This window comes from Typopeltis vanoorti, chromosome 14 (genome assembly GCF_054136105.1).
Source record: "Typopeltis vanoorti isolate ZY-2024b chromosome 14, IOZ_Tvanoo_1.0, whole genome shotgun sequence".
Taxonomy (NCBI): Eukaryota; Metazoa; Arthropoda; class Arachnida; order Uropygi; family Thelyphonidae; genus Typopeltis; species Typopeltis vanoorti.
The window spans coordinates 24,129,466-24,143,378 of record NC_143562.1 but is presented as its reverse complement, the minus strand read 5'-3'; the positions used below and the strand labels follow the sequence as shown (position 1 = coordinate 24,143,378).

The 13,913-nt window shown below is 38.9% G+C and overlaps 1 protein-coding gene and 1 pseudogene across 1 annotated transcript in view; one reads left to right on the top strand and one right to left on the bottom strand.

Moving 5' to 3' along the window:
• Nucleotides 1–13,913, bottom strand: part of LOC150099306 (suppressor of lurcher protein 1-like) — a 222,869-nt gene that overhangs the window by 112,867 nt on the left and 96,089 nt on the right. The gene's annotated exons all lie outside the window — the stretch shown is intronic.
• LOC150099307 (U2 spliceosomal RNA) lies at nucleotides 1,167–1,272 on the top strand (annotated as a pseudogene).

Here is a 13,913-nt window from a genome sequence, read left to right as displayed (position 1 = left end):
TAACTTTCAGCAATTTCTTTGCACAGTACTGTCTTTTGCCTTTTGCCTTTTTCACGTCCGTAATGCTCCCCTTGTTGTTGTTGGAGATTAAAAGCGATGGGTGGTGAAATGTTTCGCAAATATGTTCCAGTATGACACCTTTGACAGCGGATGGAACACTAATGAACTCTGAACAGAAAGTCGTTATCAAATTTAAACATTTTTAAAGGCAGTTTGCATTCGGTTACTTTCATGTGAATTAAAAAAACTGCTTTCTATAAGAACGTAATATACAGTTGTGACCTGAATGGTGGCGGATAATTCCTGTCAATAATAAAGCATATTAACATTTTTATATCAACTTTTAGCTCGCAGAAAAGTTTATGAGGCCATTTAGGTAAGACGTGGGGTACGTTAAATGTAGTCTAACTCAATTTCAACGTGTGGTAATCATTTATTGTATAATTTAATATACTGTCTGCACCTAACTTGCATGTAGTTTCTATATTGGAAGCATGCCACGGAATGGGAACGAAAATGTGCATGCGCATTGTTGTTTGTGCAGTGATAGGTTATTTTTACGCATGCCCAGTTTATCATGGATTCTATGTTGTGTCTTTCAAATAAACTTTATATAATTTAACGCAAAATATACTTGGAAGGCAATACGATTTTATGACTCAAATAAAAAAAAACAATTTATCAGATTTATCCATAAAGTATATTAGAGATAATAAAAATATGTACAAGATTTAAAAATTTACATTCGCGAATTTTTAAATTTCCAAACGTAAGAACAATTTTTATAAATCAACCAAATATTTTCTTATATAATAATTCTTTATATGCAGCAGAGATAAACCTAAGCAACCTAGAATACCCTTGGAGGGTAATGAATGGCAATGCTGTAGCTAATGAAGTTCTAACTGAGGCTCGGCTATTGCTGTTACCCTCCTGCCATGATCAGAGCCTTAATAGCTCAATAACACCTTATCCTTACATTGTCCTCTACAGATAACGGGGAAGATGAAAAGCATTCTTGCTTCGCCCCTTTAAGCCAGTCCTTATAAGGACTAAGCAACCTAATAATGGGATTCTGCTTTTGATGAGAACGGACGTATATTATTTTAGACTAAACCTGATTATAGATTCTAGTGCAGCTACAGCACTAGGATACCTAACTGGCTTTCGCTTCTCGGCCTTTTGGCTTAGATCAAGTGTGTAGTATATGTCCTCGGAAGACTTCGCGTTTTTTCGTGAAACAAACAAACTGAGCATCTGTTCATAACCGTTGATATCGGTACGAGTCCCATCGGGCCTCACGATCACGATATATTTAACGGAGATTTACAGATCTTCCTAAACCCTGGACCGGGGCAATAATAAACACTTGGGTGTGGGAATAGCTAGAACCCCCTCTCCAGCTATGGCCAATGTTTTGCCGCGCACGCGGACTCTCGGCATCGAGACTGACGCTGATCTCAGACCCCGACGTCTGGCTAAAGCCCTGATTGACTGCGTCGGTGCGGACCAGATATTTGGATTCACTCCTTTCGGTAATGGCAGATACCAAGTTGTAGTTAGGAGCGCCGAGACTAGGGACAAGTTGCTCAAAGGCTTTCAATGTAACGGAAAGGAAATTTTTCCGTTCATGGTGGGGAGCATTATCAAACTGCTCAAAATCTCCAGATTCCCCTTGGAATATATACAATGTGATGAAAAAATAATCCACGAAGTGTTTGGGAAATGGGGTGTTGTTCGAAACATACAAATCTTAAACGATGCAGACAACCCCCAATGGAAGTCGGGGGAAGTAAACATCTCGCTCGAGATGAAAACAGCGGTTCCAAACTTCGTCAACATCGGATCCGCTAGGGTAATGGTAAACTACCCTGGCGTTAAGAAGCAATGCTTCCGATGTGGATCCTTCGACCATCTAGGAGCGAACTGGCATGCAAAAACTGCCTAACGACAAGTCATTCACTAGACAAATGTCTCATGGCTTGTCTCAAATGCGGGTCCAAAGACCACAAAGTTAACACCTGCCCATCAAGAACGCATGCAGAAAGGATGGGAGGTACTATTATACCAGTCACAGTCTCCTCAGTAGAGAATCCTACAGCTACTACAGAACAAGAGTCGGAAAACACGGATTTTCCAGCTATAAACGAACGGCAAAAAAACGTCAGCATACGGCAAAATAACGGCTATAGAAGAAAAGGCAGCCGCCACAGAAACCATAGCCTGCACACCCAAGAAAGAGAAGAAGCGAGAAACAGCCAATAAACAAGCTGTGTCACATGATGAAATCACTGCAGAAGGAAAAGTAAATAAAACAGAAAACATGGAGGCAAGCAGCGCCCCCTTCAAAAGACCTCTGAGTCCAGAGGAAAAAGAGATGAAAAAAATAAAACCAGCAGAAACAGAAGAATTGGAGACTCCTCATGCAAAAGCAGGGGAGACTCTAAAGCATCTAGTTAAAGGTATCCCTGGGGTGGCAGGAAAATTTCAAGATGCAATAGTGAGAATAGGGGAACCTGAGCTCCTCCTCACTGGGAAATATGGTCCAAACGTAGTTAGTGCAAAATGGGGTGACTTATTTGTTGAAGACATCAGCCAAATCACCCTTGAGCAAGTACAGGTAGCCATGGACATAGACGAGGAGGCAGCATCGGCGTTCTTCATAGCTCTCTCCAAATTAGACATGGCCAAGGGAAGTGAGGTGGCTAAAAGAATAATGACTGCCCACAAAAAGCGACAGTCACAATAACCATCCCATGGTTTCCTGTCCACAGCAATAGCTCTCTAGTTCCAACAGGTGGGGGAGGGCCTGAGAACCTGAGCGGCGAAGGCCTACAGCGAGGCGGTGCAGCTTCTTGAGAGCTGCATCACTTAGGCCAGACCCTTTTCCCCCATCTCTTTTGGTTTCCAGTTCTTTCTATATAGTTTTATTTTCTCTGTACTTCATATTTTTGTTTTTGTTCCATGTTTCCTTTTTAGGATTTTTCCTTTTTCTTCTAAAGTGAAAAATCAACGACCGTTTTAGAATCGCCCCTGGGGGCAAACAGCTAAAACAGGTCAACTGAGGCCTCTTTTACCTACTCTACCACTATGCACTCTATCTTTATTTCCTCTCCCACTATCTGCTGACTCTCAGTCTATCTTACTCTACAGGCCGATGATGAAGATTTGTTGAACTCACAAATTATTATTATTGCATGGTTTCTCAGTAATCTCACATTGCACTGACACAGTTTGATTCCTACTGTTTCCCCCTCTGCACGAAACATGCTAGAGGTCAAATGGCCGGAAGGCCCCACCCGCAATGAGGAGCAGTGGTGGATTTAAGGTTTTATAGGGAGGTAGGTCTCTAAACTGTGGCCAAGTGAGATATTGATACTCCTTTTCCCCAATTAGTAGGTCGCTACAAGACTTAATTTGCTAGTAGACCAACTCAGTCTACAGGACACTTGCTGGCAGGCTTCAAGCTCTGCGTGATTATATACTGCTAGTGGTCCATCTAGGTCTACAGGATACTTTGCTGGCAGTTCCCTAGCCCTGAGAGATTATTTATACTGCTGCTCTCAGCCAATTTCTGCTAGCAGGAAATAGCCACTTTAACATGGAAAACATCAAAGAACTGATCCAGATCCTTAATAAGAAGCAGTCCCTAGAGGTACTGAAACTCATAATAGGCAAGCTAGAATCTGACTGGATTTATAAAACAATACATTTATTCTAATGATCAGGATGGAGAGGAGGAGGAGAATGAGATATCAAAAGATGATCTCATTACTGCTCAGTCACCAAAATTCCCCTGTCAAAACAACTCTCAGGGAGAGCACTCTAACAAAAGAAGAACTATAGAAGACCAGATGGATGAAGACATACCAACATCAGATGTCCCGAGGAACACCGAAAAGGTTCCACCTGTTATACTAAGGGACAAGGACAAATGGGCCACTGTCACATCAGCCCTTAGGGAACATAAAATTTCATATTCCTGGGCGAAAAATCAAGATGAAGGAGTCAAAATCCAGCCAGCCTCAGTCACTGACTACAGACAGTTGACAAGATTAATGGATAACAAAAGTCTTCCATATCACACTTTTGCTTTACCCAGTGAAACGAATATCAAATTGGGGTAACCGAAAGTGTCACCTGTGAAGAAATCACTGCTGACCTTATGAGTCGGAGCCTAACACCAGTGAAAGACAGCAGGATGCTCAGGGCAGATAAACGGCCAATGCCACTGGTGCTCGTAGAAATTGACAAAGCACGCACAGAAAGAGATATATGAACTGACTGCGATCTGTGGCCTCAGAATTTCTACTGAACCACTAAGGAAAAAGTCGTCAGCTGGGCAGTGGCAAAGGTTTGGCCATGTCCAAAAACTTTGCAAAACAAATTACAGGTGTTTAAAATGCGGCAAGGGTCATCAGACTGTCATGTGTACAAAGCCAAGATCCACACCAGCTAAATGCGCCAACTATGAAGGACCTCACCCTGCCAACTACAAGAAATGCATTACACACCCAAATAACCGAGGGTCAGCAAAAATTACCCTTCCAACACATTTCAGGATGCTCAAGACAGCCGTGCAAGTCGCACTCCCGGACCAAATTATCTCCAGCTTGACAACTCAGGAAAGGAAACAAATGCCCAAAACTTATGCAGAGGCAGCACGAACAAAGGCTGCTCCATCCCATGATCAAACAAGCTCAAATCGAACATCAGTGCTAACTGCCTCACTAGCTGCCATGTTACAAGAATTCGGTAAGACAAATACTTCGCCATCCTCCACGAAAAGATTCCTACAAGGTACCCACTCAATTCTGACAGCTTTCAATAATGAATAAATGAAAATTCCATCCCAACTCTCTCATGATCACTGCATGGAACGCCAATGGACTGAATAACAAAATCCTAGAACTACAAGAGTTCGCTCACAGACACAATCCTGACATAATACTAGTAAATGAAACACATCTCAGGCCAGCTAATAACCCCAAATTACGGAACTATATTATGTACAAAACAAATAGACTCACCAGCAGAGGAGGAACAGCCATATATATTAAAAACTACCTAAGCCACAATGTTCTGACCAGTCCACAAACCAAGAACCTAGAGATAACAGGCATTGAAGTTCATACCAACAATGCTGGCAGTATCAAAATCTATGCTGTATATAATTCACCCAGCATTCCATTACTGGTATCTGACTTGGACACCATTCTCGGCTTCAAAGACTCCATCATCATGGCTGGTGACTTTAACGCCAAACATACAGCCTGGCATAGCTCCACAATCAACGACAAAGGTCGAACTCTAAACCATTACTCAACGCAACATTCTATTGTTGTAGCTGGACCCACGGAGCCCACCCATCAGAGCTCAGCTGGAAGTTCAGATGTACTTGACATAGTCATCCTCAAAAACATCAGATACCAATATCAACTGGAAACAATAAATGAACTTTCGTCCGATCACAACCCTATTCTGCTTCAACTCGGTACACAAGAACAATTCTCCCCTTCCCACTGTTTCATATCTTGGGACAAACTCTCCAGAATCCTACCTGATCACATTGGCCCAGTCCCTGCTATTCACACTAAAGAGGAGATAGAATTGGCTACAAACAACCTTACCAGTCAAATCAAAAAAGCAATAAAATCAGTTACCCTACAGCTACAGTCTTTCACCCTAGTGGTCGGATCCCTGAGGAAATCATGGATTTAATCAGACTGAAAAACAAAACCAGAAAGAGGTACCAGAACACAAGAGCCCCTCAAGATAAAAACAAATTTGAATAAATTAAACAGACAAGTCCGAGAAGCCCTCCAAAAACATCGAAACCAAGAATGGGAATCTAAGCTAACCAAATTAAACCCAGAAGATAACTCCATTTGGAAGTTCCTGAGAACCTTTCGCACTAAAAGGCAACTTTTACCCCCAACTCAGACCAAGAAGGGAATAGCCCATACTGAAAAGGAAAAGGCAGCGGCTCTGACAGACAGCTTGGAAACTCAACGCAACCCTTCTTATGAAAATGTGAACATCAATCTCATCTACAAGATTCACCGCCGAGTCAGGCAGGCCATAACACAACAAAAAGATGACCTACAACCTGTCACACCCACTTCTTCAACAGAAGTTATAAATATCATAATCCACCTGAACAACAATAAAGCTTCAGGTTCAGATGGAATTACAAACAAAATAATTAAACTACTCCCCAGAAAAGCCATTGTACATCTAGTCAACATAATTAATGCCATTCTCAGACTCAAGTATTTCCCCTTGACATGGAAGATAGCAGATGTCACGCCAATCAAAAAGATTGGAAAAAGCACCCAACTCCCTGAATGCTACAGATCTATCAGTCTTCTGTCTAACCTTTGGAAATATCGCAGAAAAAGTAGTTCTTACTAGGCTTCAATCACAAACGGACAAACTACATGTAATCCCAAATGAGCAATTTGGATTCAGAAAAAACCACTCCACCGTTCAGCAGATCTACAGGCTGATCGAATTAATCTCCGAAGGCTTCAACGGGAACCTTCACACAGCTGTTGTCTTTTTAGATTCTGCAAAGGCTTTTGATAAGGTGTGGCATCAGGATCTTCTCTACAAGCTCATCACATTCAATATGTCTACTAATCTAGTTAAAATAATTCATTCATACCTCAGAGACAGATATATGCAAGTCAAAATAAATGTAACTGTGTCAACCAGACGCAAGGTTCTGGCGGGAGTGCCGTAGGGCTCACTCTTGGCCCCCTTGCTGTTTCTATGTATGTAGCTGATATCCCTCAAAACCCAAGCTCAACAATCACTGTGTTATATGCTGATGATACTGCATTATTAGCAAGATCTCTCAGCCCCAAACTAGCTATCAAAAGACTCCAAAACAGTATTCACACACTAGAGAAATGGTTGATGGACTGGAGAATCCAACACACAGAAGAGTTCAGCCATACTGTTCACTAGAAAAAAAGCCTCAATTCAAGGCAGATATACATTTACTAGGAGTCATGATCCCATGGCAGAATACAGTCAAATATCTAGGCGTAATGCTCGATAAAAAAACTACAATTCACCAATCATATAGAACGCATAGTTCAAAGATATCCAAAGTAATAGCGCAGCTCTACCCCATGATCAACAGAAAAAAGTAAACTGGATACTCAGAACAAACTACTCATATACAAGATGGTAATACGCCCAGTCATAACTTACGCATCTCCTACATGGAGCCATACCTCGAATACAAATATTCAAAAGCTGCAGAGAATACAGAACAAATGTCTGAGAATGAGTTTGGATGCCCCGTGGTTTATCAGAAACTCCCAGATTCACAGAGAAGTCAACATTCTCTACATCACACCCCTCCTTCATGACCTAGCTCAAAAGTTCTTCATCAAGACAAATAATCATCCGAACCCACTGATCAAGCAAGCTTCAGACTACAATGAAGCAGATTTCTGCAAATACAAAAGACCCAAGTCAATTCTATGCTCAACTAAACACAGCTAATCTCATTGCCCTTCCAGGGCGAGCTTAAAACTCAATAATTCTCCACTCAAAGAACTTTCCTTTTCAGACAAAGGGGAATATGAAAATCATTTATGCTTCACCCATCAAGTCAGTATCGTTCTGCGTTGTGCAGTAACGCTCCCAAAGCATCTAATTTTTATGCTTAATTATCCTTAATTAAAGTTCGTAGCAATTCAGCATAGCCTAGAAGTTTATTTTCCCCGTTTTTATACATATATACCCCAGCTTGTGTTTGGAATTTGGGAAAGAAATTAAAAATACACAGAAAATGGCATTTTCGTGAAAGAAATTAAAAATATACATATATGCATAAAGAAATCTCATATTCATTCTAATTGGTTTCATTTATAATTAGTACATATTGTAACTATAAACTTCATAGATTTTCGCTGGGCGAGAACCAATTGGCTAACTTGCGGTTTGACTGGAAAGTCCTGATAATGGTTCCTCACGTTATACACAGGATTCGAGGCTAGGTCTTTCCAACCAAACGGTCAAAAACAACTGAGCTATGGAGGCTGTCATGCACCACTACCGACAGTAATACGAGTGTTAAGGTTTAGAGCCACGAGATGGCGGCAGTTGTCTGTCGTACTGTCTCCCGAAAGCTTTGATTCACTGATAGCTTCAGCTCACTGTCAGGATGAAGAAGAATGGCTGCCCGTGTGTGATTCTTTTAATTTTTTTGTTTTGTCGATCTCTCACATTGTTCAGTGGTAGTATTATACCATAGAAAGATCAATGTCACATAGTTTATTTTGCATCGACTGCTATGATATGTATATGTCTGTCGGCACCACTCTGGCCAGTAACCCGAATGCAGGTTGATGACGTGTGCATTAGCTATAACACACACACGCACACACACAAAATAGAGCGCGCGAGTTCACCTTATGTAGAAAAGAGCTTTGCCTTTACATGTATGCAGACTCTTAGTACTTCACATAACGTTAATTACTTGGTGTTGTCAAAGATACGTTAAAGCAAGTGGGTTAGTTAGGCGAAGATATTAATTGCATCTTACATCTTGCTTATGACAGGAGTTCTTTGAGAGGAGACCAAGGTGATGGGAAGAAATGTATGTGCGCTACCCGATCTTCTGCTTTTCTATCTCAGAACTCGCATTATGTCGGAAATCAAGAAGAGTCGTTAGTAGTCGGTGATTGATGAGCTGTAAGTAGGTCCGTGGCAGAGGATACTCTCCTTGAGGAAGGCAGGGTAGTGAAGGCTCACGTGCCTAAGGACTTCCGTTAGAAGCAGGGAGAGAGCGAGAGAAGTGTGTGTGTGCTTCTGAAGTGATTAATTTCTTCCCCGCTTGTAAATTAAATTAAGAGCCTGACAACCCAGTACCGAGAAGCATCGGTCCAGCGAGTATTTATCTTATCTGTTACTTCATCCATTCGGGATCCACATCACACCGCAGTCCGTCCTCGGTCTGTTTTGTTGACTGTTCGCTGACGTTTCATTGCAAAAGTCTTCTGATTAAATGAATTAGGAATTACCAGAAATTTCCATTGAATCCGTTCTCTCTCTCTCTCTCTCTCTCTCTCTCTCTCTCTCTCTCTCTCTCTCTCTCTCTCTCTCTCTCTCTCACACACACACACACACACTGAATAGAAACGGGGAAACGGAGCGTGCCGATAAACTCTTACTGTCTGCTACAGAAGAGGAAAACTTTTAGCGTGTAAATGCTTATTTAGAGTAAATGACAGCCCTTAATATCACGAATCAACACTTGTAAGCGAACACTGTGTAAGCATTCTTAATTTGGGAAAGACGTTTTTCCCAAATTAAAAAGGGCCCATGCTAAGTTCATTTATACGCTGTATACAAAATTAAAAAAAATATATATTTACTAAAATTTACTAAAATAACGAGCCAAAAGGTTGCGTTTCGGCGATGTAAATTTATATAAATCAATTGGATATTAAATCCAGCATTATTTCAAAGCCAAATGTAGAAACTATGAAACTTTCGTAAAAAAATTAACCAGAGAGCTTAAGGGAATACACTCGCCGGCATTCATAAAATGCTGCATTTAATATCCACTTGATTTATATGCATTTGCATCGCCGAAATGAAGCTTTTGACTCTTTATTTTAGTAAATAAACAGCTTCACGCACCGACCGAGAGTTTGCTTACGAAAAATACACCTCTCCGACACTTCGAGTTCCTTAGTACTGAAGGAGAGTTTTTACTCTCTTAAGATTTCTGCCTGGTCTCTGAGGAGAACCAACCAGTTCGAAACAGCTGTCGGGCTAGTGAAACTTTATCAGAATGGACCAATAGAAGGTGAATATATGGACGCTTGGGCAAGCTCATAGCTTCTAATATTCTAAGTATACTTTGAAATAATTCTGGATTTAATATCCACATGATTTATATAAAGGTTATAATAATAATAATAATAATAATAATAATAATAATAATAATAATAATAATAATAATAATAATAATAATGTGGCGTGTTTTTCAGGGTAAACGATCATCATTATTATTATTTTAATTAGTATCTGGGAAATGCTCCATTAAGCTATCGGTATATCCGAATCTGCATGAAATATGTGTGATGGTTGATTTGTACTGTGAAAAATTACAAGAAAACATCTTTAAATAACGAACATTGTCGAGGTTTCAAAGCAAATTACATATTTGACTTCCAATAGTGCGATGTGCTCATGACTTGCTGAACCAAAAGATATCGCAAATTGTTATGTTGTTTCAAGGCTTTGTAGCTCGGCTGGTATCGGCAATACCCTTTGGTTGGACAAACCTGGGTTCGAATCCCATCTAGGACTACAAAAATCTTTAGAAAGATTTTCAAATGGTCAGTCAAAACACCCCATCTTATAACACAATAGTTACTAGCAATGTTACTATTACTACTTTATTTATTCGTATGAGGTCCCCCCCCCCCGCTTCCTCGACTGTCCCTTAGGACTTGGCTGAACCCTCCTAGTGAGAGATTAAGTATATATATATATATATATATATATATATTTATTTATGACTTAGATCGGTGTATGTTCAGGGGCCAGTTCGCCTGTTCTGAAGAACGAAAAACCCGAGTTTCCTGGGGGTAGGGGGGGGAACCCTACTTCCGTATGAGACCGGCTAACTCACCTTTAGTCGAAAGAGACCAGTTAAAGGTTCCTTCCCTTATGGACGGGAATCAAACCCACGTCTTTTCCACCAAAGGGCTTCGTCTATACTGACTGAGCTACGAAGGCTCTACTCCTCCTCCTCCTACTACTGATAATAATATTTTTCGATTCGTATCACGCGCTAGGTTTAAGATTTAGAAAATGCGTTATGGCAAAAATGGAAAACTGAATGCAGCACAGAGCAACACCTCTTCTCCATATTCAGTAATACTGCGATCATTCTTTCTGCTACATGCAAAGCTCTTAAAACCAAAATGTTGTACTTACATAATCTGAGGTGGAAGAGTTAATCCTCTTCAGAGAGAGAGAGAGAGAGAGAGAGAGAGAGAGAGAGAGAGAGAGTCTAAAGTTTCTTGTGCATGTACGAAATAGCATTCCTGTCACACCGTAGAAGGCATTTTGCGAATGCAGTTTTCAGTGTATCAGGTTGTTTGTGTTATTACCATCGTTTTCAAAGTCTTCTCTAATTCAGAAAAAAAAACTTCATATCGATCTATTGTTTAGTGAGTGCTGTAGATATTGCACAATGCAATGCCGACTCGAAGAAAATTCACGGGGAAAAAAAATTGTAAAATTATCACATAAAGTAGATTTTTGATGCAATTTAACAAACCGAATGAAACAGTCTTTAGATTCGTCAACTTTAATATGCAAAAGTCCCAAAACTCCGCACTCTTAATATTCTAGCGACGCCACTGCAACCAAGCAATCGCTGCTACTGAAAAAAATATAGAATTATTTTATTTTATTTTATTTATTTTTGTTTCTTATATGCAAAGCTGGAATGAATGATTAGAGAAGGTCAAAAGTGGAAAGTTAACATTTCGGAAATTATACAACAACTTGCACTAATGTTATTATTATTATGTTACATTTTGCGACATACAAAATGTGATACGAAATATAATTAAGCACAATAATGATATTAAACGGATGGAACGAAGCGTAACTTGCTTTATGTGAGTGGTGTTGAGTTTAGGCCAAAAAATGTAATTCTTTATGGGTAGAAACACATGACGGTTGAAAAGATAAATTGCTGTAATAATGTGACACAACTAAATGCCATCTACATAAATGAAGAAGCATGGAAGAACTCTTCATCACTTTAGCCCGTAAACTAAACTTTTATGCATGACATATGGAATGCTTAATGAAGGCCCGAGGAAAGTAATCTTAGTCGAAAATTTTGACTCCGAAAGTGTCCTCTAAACCTGACAAGTAATTAGGATCGTTGCTAGATGAAACTAGCGAACTACGCTTACGGAATAAAAATGCTGTAAAACTAGAAGTCGACTCAAATAATTAAGAGACTTTAATGATATAGCAGAAAAAAAAACGAGAAAAAAAAAGAAACAAATACTATCTAATCACACAGTGAAGTCTTATTAAAGTTTCTTTTTATTTTAATTCATCTGCTTATAAAGAATTATTTTCGGAACTTGTTTGTCATACAGATTACTCTTCGCCTGATATCATCATATTTTTAACTTGCTATTATTGGCAATTGCACAATTAAAATGGATACGCAGTCAGTAGTTCGGAGCGCCATCTACCTGAACTTAGTCCACAGTATTTGGATTTATATAATTTTATCATTATTTGTTCATTTCAGCTATGACAAACTAACGATGCATCGCCCTCTACTGGCAATTTAACTATGGTTTATTTGAAATATAAATGTATAATAATAATTTGCGGTAACAAAAAATAACTCATAGTTTGACAATGTAATTTAAAGTTTGCGATTTATTTTATTATAAAGAATTATTTTTCGGAACTTGTTTGTCATACAGATTATTCTTTGTCTGGTACTGTATTTTAAACTTGCTATTATTGGCAATTACTCAAATTAAAATAAAATACACAATCATTAGTAGTTCGGAGCGCCATCTATCTAAACTTAGTCCACAGCAATTTGGATTTATATAATTTTACCATTATTTGTTCATTTTAGCTATGATAAGCTAACGATGCATCGCCCTCTACCGGAAATTTAACTATGGCTTATTTGAGATAAATGCATAATAATAATTTGCGGTAAGGAAAATAACTTTGCGTTTGACAATTTAATTTAAAAGTTGGCGAACTGCTTACAGTCAGGGTTACAAAAGCCGAAACGATAAAATTGCTTGATATTTTAGAAAGACGATAGACAGAACAAACAAAAAAAAAAAGAAGACGTAATTGTATTAAGAAATAAAATCCGGTATACTTCCTCTTGTTAATGAAGCTCTCTTTATATCTTTCTAGTCTCGATGTTTTTCTGGAAGTCCAAATGAAAACTTGGCTTATTGGAAAGGAAATAAGGGGGCGGGGGGGGGGAGGAAGGAACTGGGAGCAAAACCTCGAGTTAGATAACACGGTACGCACTCACTTCCACGTTATAAAAATACCTAGTAATTATTTTTTATACTTTCTTGAAAATTTCTGCTGCACTCAGATAAAAGATAAATAATAAATTAATCAGGGAAGAGCGTTAGCCTTTTGAAGCTCGGAGCACATTAAATTCGCTATATTAAATACAGTAGTCTTTTATTTTTATCTTTTTTTTTTTCGTCTCCAACTGTTTATACATTTTTCAAAAGCTAATCTTTTTAGCTTATCAATTTTTCCCGTTTCCCCGTATTCACACAATTATGCACCTTCTCTGACCAAAGTTTGCTAACTTTCATACATAAAAAAAATTAAATTAAAAAAAAAAAAAGAAATTCAGTTTTGTGTTTTTGAAAAGTTCTGTTATCATTCGTTGGTGGTGAGATAATTTAAGTATTCATATTTTATAAAACTTTTAAAAGAACTACCGGATTTGTCGCGACATAAAGGCAGTCAGGTATTTGATCCACCTTCTCTTAGTAATAATAATAATAATTTTTTTTTTTTTACATCCGTTGCGAATAGACATTGTGTAGGACAAAATAGCTCGGTAGGTGGTGTTTGTGTTGGTAGAAGGAATTAGGCACTGATTACATCCAGCGGAATAACTTAATCCCTACCAGCTTAGCGACTTTTAGCGATAGCCTAGGCCTAAACTCTTAGTTTTTGCTTGAGTTGTTACTAACACCACGTAACCCTGGGGAATTATCTGAATTAGTTGTTTTTTTCTTAAAACTTCTTAAAACCACTTCTTAAAACCATTTATCTTCATATAGGATCTCTTCTTTTTTAATCCATTTAACTGAAGGTATCTGGTCGAATGAAAAGATATTGCT